This window comes from Nomascus leucogenys, chromosome 1a, assembly GCF_006542625.1.
Source record: "Nomascus leucogenys isolate Asia chromosome 1a, Asia_NLE_v1, whole genome shotgun sequence".
In the NCBI taxonomy this organism is placed as follows: Eukaryota; Metazoa; Chordata; class Mammalia; order Primates; family Hylobatidae; genus Nomascus; species Nomascus leucogenys.
This window is the reverse complement of record NC_044381.1, coordinates 79520613-79526113: the sequence shown is the minus strand read 5'-3', so window position 1 is coordinate 79526113 and position 5501 is coordinate 79520613. Positions and strand designations below refer to the sequence as shown.

General features: G+C 35.4%; 1 pseudogene; it reads left to right on the top strand.

Moving 5' to 3' along the window:
* Positions 1-2709: 2709 nt before the first annotated feature.
* Positions 2710-4237, top strand: LOC115835482 (annotated as a pseudogene).
* The last annotated feature ends 1264 nt before the right edge of the window (positions 4238-5501 follow it).

Here is a 5501-nt window from a genome sequence, read left to right as displayed (position 1 = left end):
GAAAATGAAGCTTTAGAAAACAAAAAGTTTTAGAAAACTGAATATTGGTAGTTAAAAAATTCAACAAATGAGATTAAAAATTACAGCTTAACTGCTATGAGGTTTATCTCAGCATGCTAGTTAACACCAGTAACTTTGCAAATGTGGCAACATGGTCACAACAGGAGAGAGATTAAGTGGCCAGCTCAGTTAAATGTAAATTTATTGCCTTTTTTGTGTGTGAAAATAACGACAAAACTTTCTTGGTTGTCCAAAGCATTACTTTGATAAGGAAAGGACAACACATTGCAATATGTTATAAATAACCGGCCTTTCTCCTTAAATCCACGCATGTGCTCTATTTCCCATCTGTGCATTCCTTAAGCTATTTTTAATTTCATGCTCTTAGAAAGGAGAAATCTTCTCAGGACAGTATTAGAATCCATATATTAAAGGCAAAGATGAGGAAGCTGGAATTTAACCTTACCTTGACCAACTTTGCTATATTTTGAGTCAGTAGTTTGGAATAGTTTGTATTTAATTTTCTGTGCTTTAGGAGCAAGTTTTTAGAAGTAAAATTGAGCAGCAGATTTGGAACTTTAGCTAATATATGATACAATTATAAAATTAGAGCCAGTCCATTCATAAATAATTGTTTAAAGGCTGACAATAGAAGCAAGATGAATTTGATTGCCTGGACCAACTTGAGTGTGGAAAGTTTGCTTTGGGTAAAATCAAATTACATAAACAAAACACCGAGGAATCGTTAACACCAGGCCAATGTTTACACCAAATCAAATCAGTTGTGCTGTTATAGACTTAAGTTAATAAACTAGACTGGACTTGGTTTTTTTAGAGTCATTAATAAAAGAATGACTATCATGTTAAATCTGACTAATAGTTACTTTTCATGAATCAAAGTAATGAACTTAAATCATCAAAATGTCTCAGATAATCATCATTAGCATGTTGTCTTTTATATATCCAAGATACTATGCAGTCAACATTTTTTTTTCTTCAAATCATACTCAAGGCATTTTCGTGTCTTAGTCCAACTTTTAATTATTGCTGGTTCCAAATGCAAATAAGTTATTTTTCACAGGCTTATTTAGATGTCAAGAGTTTGAAAATCAGAAAAAAATTTCAAAGTGGTGGTTTTATTTATGATTTTTTTATCACCATTATGGGAATAATATGGCCAAATACTAAAAATGTTATTTTCTGTCTCCTCGTGATAAGAATACCCGTGTTCTCTTATCTCCCTTTGACCTCTCAGAGCAGTTCTAAAAAGAATCAGGTAGAAGTCATTTACTCCTTTTTTCCTGCTGATCCAATTGCAGAATTCTTTTTATTCTATGTGTACATGATATTGGCCTTGGATCCCAACAATGGAATATGTGGCATCAATGCTCAGGTCTAATACATTTCGGGAAAGCCGTAAAATTTTATAATTGTGTTAGAAACATGCACAAAGATATTTGAAATGTCACCAATTAAAAGAAATTTGACTTTTGACTTTAATTCCATGAAGAAGAGAAATTGAAAAACATAGTTCATGGAAGCAGAAGTTCTAAACCAGGTCGCTGCTGTGAGTAATGCCTTTAAGACACAGCCTGAGATTCTAGTTTGCCCTGCAAGAGGTCCAGCTGCTGGCCAAGATCCCCTTTTCAGTCCTTTCTACAAAATTTTCTCTCTCTACACTAAATTTCTTCATATTTCCTTGTCTTTGATCTCTTTTCATCTCCCTTCCCTGAGTTTATTTTACATGAGATCAAGTGTAATGATTATCATAATTTCAGCAATTTGTTGATATTAATTTATTTCATTCTGAAGCAAAAATCTGAAAGCATAAATCTCCTCTAGTTTTTTCATTCCCTATCTCACTTCCTTCTCTGTCCAAATCTTCTAAATACCATGGACAATGTGATTCACAGTGTCTTCTCTTTTTCCCATTCAATGTAACTGAATTGAAATAAGTCTCAATTCAGGTATATTTGCCTGTGTTGAATCTTCCCCTAGTCACATAATAAAAAGCCCATGTCACCATTGGAAAGAATGAAAATTGGACTATCAACACATGAATACTAATCATTCCCAGTTGCATGAGCAAAGTGCTTTTACTATCTTGAGTATTTCGTGGTTGGTACCTGTTGTGCTGGCCAATCATAAAAGAGGGCATGAAGCAGTCGACAACATCCACTTGGGAATAATCAGTCAGAAAGCAAGTTGAGAAGCATAAAGAGCTTAAATCCAAATCTATAGTGGGCTAAAGCATAAGGTGGGAGAGCCTATGGTGACTTCAGGCAATTAGGCAGATAGGTGCAGATTTCCACCTTTTAAAACTGTAAGCTGGCAGGACTGTGATGTCTCAAATAACATGTGTGCTTCTATGCAAAATACCAAACTTGGTGCCATAGAGGACAAGATAAATGATATTTGGAACGTTTATCTGTGAAAAGCATGTCATCTTGTTGAAACATAGAGACATTTAGCCAAATAGTACAACATACTACATAAGAAAATGTCTACCTGGCCAGTTTGGAGGCTGTAGCCACAGAGAAGCCACTTAAGCTGCAATGATGCTCTCATGCAATGTGGTTGCCATGGCTATTGCTGGCACCCTTCCTTGGTGAGCTGGTCTGGTCTCCAAAAATGCTCTGGGATCATCTTTCATTGCTTCAATGAATATCCATGCCTCTAACACTCTTCTTCATGAATGGCACGGTGGAGATGTCCTCTATTTTTGAAGAGCATATTCTTAGAGTTAATACCTCTGCTGACCTTGAAGACACTCAGCCTGACTTAAGTATTGGTGGTGGTATTGCCCAAGTACGTGGACTGACGAATATTCAAGCAGAAGAAACGGAAGAATTTTCTTCAGGCTTAAAGGATATGTCTCTGAACTTGGAACCTGAAAATGTTTGGAAATGACAAACTGAAGGAGGAGATACTGTGAAGAGGACAGGAGCCACTGTAGACATTCCAGTTGGTAAGGATCTCTTGGGTTGTGTAGTAGATACTCTTGATCATGCCCTTAATTATATGGGTCCAGTGGTGCCAAAACCTATACACAAGTTGGTTAGAAAAACCTTGGAATGATTCCTCAAACTTTGCTGCAGAAACTAAGTAGACTGGCATTAAGGGTCTGGGTTGCTTCGTGTTAATTAGTTGTTGTCCCTGTGAACTGATTATTGGCAACCGACTGGCAAAATTTAAATTGCTATTGACATTGCTATTGACACAATCATTATACACTCCAATGATCTGATAGAAGAAGCTGTATGGTCTCTACATTGCAACGAGATCATTTCCCAGTTGGTGAAGAGACTTACACGTAGGTATCATGAAGTAAGCTATTGTGGTTCAGCTGCTACTTCTGATGTTGCCCCACTTCAGTACCTGGCTTCTTATTCTGGCTGTTCTGTGGGAGAATATTTTAGAGATAATGGCAAATGTACATTCGCCATCTATAATAATCTATCCAAACAGGCTGTTGATTGCTATCAGATGTCCCTGCTGCTCTGCCGACTCCCTGTTGTGAGGCCTATCCTGGTGATATGTTTCATTTATAATCCTGTCTGTTGGAGAGGGTAGCCAAAATGAGTAATTCCTCTGGCAGTGGCTCCTTGACTGCTTTACCAGTCACAGAAACACAAGCTGGTAATACCTGCTTACATTTCAGCAAATGGAATATCCATTGCTGACTAACAGATCTTCTTAGAAACAGAATTGCTCTACAAAAGTATCTGCCCTGTCATTAATGTTGGTCTGTGTTCTCCATTGGATATGCTGCCCGAACCAGGGCTGTAAAGTAGGAGGCAGGTACCATGAAGCTGGAACTGGCTCATTATTGTGAATGCTGCTTTTGCCCAATTTGATTCTGACTTTATTGCAGTCACTCAGCAACTCTAAAGCTGGTGTTTATCTGCCTAAGTTGCTGATACAAGGCTGGTATTCTTCCATGGCTATTGAAAACAAGCAGTTGCAATCTATACTCATGTAAGAAGGCTATCTTGATAAACTGGAGCCTAGCAAGATCACAAAGTTTGAGAATGCTTTCTTGGCAAATGTTATCAGCCAACACCAAGCCCTGTTCAGCAATATCAAGGCTGATGGAAAGATCCCTTAACAGTCAAATGCAAAGCTGATAGAGATTATAACCAACTTCTTGGCTGGATTTGAAGCTTTTACTATGAATTCACACCAAGTATCAGTTTGGTTTTGTCATTTTTTTCCTAGTAATCAGCTTCACTTATAAAAGGATTCTCATACTCAAATTGTATAGAAGTCATGTTAAAAATATCAGTTCCATGTTGCTTGGTGGCGTAAAAAAATAAAATGTCAAAATGCTTCTCTGGATAGTAACTATTACATTGTAAATCTTCACTGACTACAGAATAAGAGAAAACGGACACAAATGTAAGCCAATGGGTTTAATTATAAGGAGCACCTTGTAAAACAGAAGATAGTAACTTTTTTTCCCGTAAAATAGCACTGGCTCTGCTTTCATTTTGGAAAATAGAAAAACTACTTTGTTCTTTATCAGTCTTGTGTTTTAGATAATAACTATAAATTATTTTTATCATTCTTCTTAATTTTAGATATTTTTGAGGTACATGTAATATAATGCTGGGAAAAGTGGGGAGTGAACAGAGGTTGGTTAATGAGTACAAAAATACAGTAAGGAATAAGCTATATTATTTATATAATCACATTTATATTGTATTTATTGATATTGTCATTTTTATTTACAGAAACACTTATCAGTATATTTCAGTAGTGACAAATACATGGAGTGGATGCACTAGTTTCATTTTTTCAATTTTCTGGGTAGTAAAGACATGACTGTCACAAAACAATAAAATGTGAAGCGTAAGATATGAAGTGAGGTTCATAAATATATAAATCATAATTTAATATTAAAATAAAATGATTAGACAATATACGCATTTAATGATGTATAATTATCACACTATAAAAGAAAAAATAGGTGATCTATAGTCCATGTAAATGTCAAATTCACATTTCTTTTATGTGACCAAATTATTAAAGCAACAACAATCACTTACATGCTATACACACTAACTCGCTAGCAAAAACATCAAGAACTATTGATAATAAGCTGTTTTCTGTTATTTCATTTGTTTAGACAGATATACTTAATCCTCTTATGATTGTGCACTTTTAAACCTAGTTTTTAACAATTGATAAAATTGTATACAATATAATGTTTTGAAATACATATATTGCAGAATGACTACAGCAAGCTAATTCACATATGCATTACCTCACATAGTTATTTCGTGGTGAGCTTACCATCTAATCTCTTAGCATTTTCCTAGAATATAACGTATTATCTATTGCACAATATGGTAACTATTGTTCTTTTAAACTTATTCCTTCTATGTATCTGAAATTTGGTTTCCTTTGACCAAAATCTCCCCAATTCTCTCCCTACTTGTCCCAGCCCCTGGTAACCACCATTCAACTCTCTACATCTATTGAGTTCAACTTTTTAGATT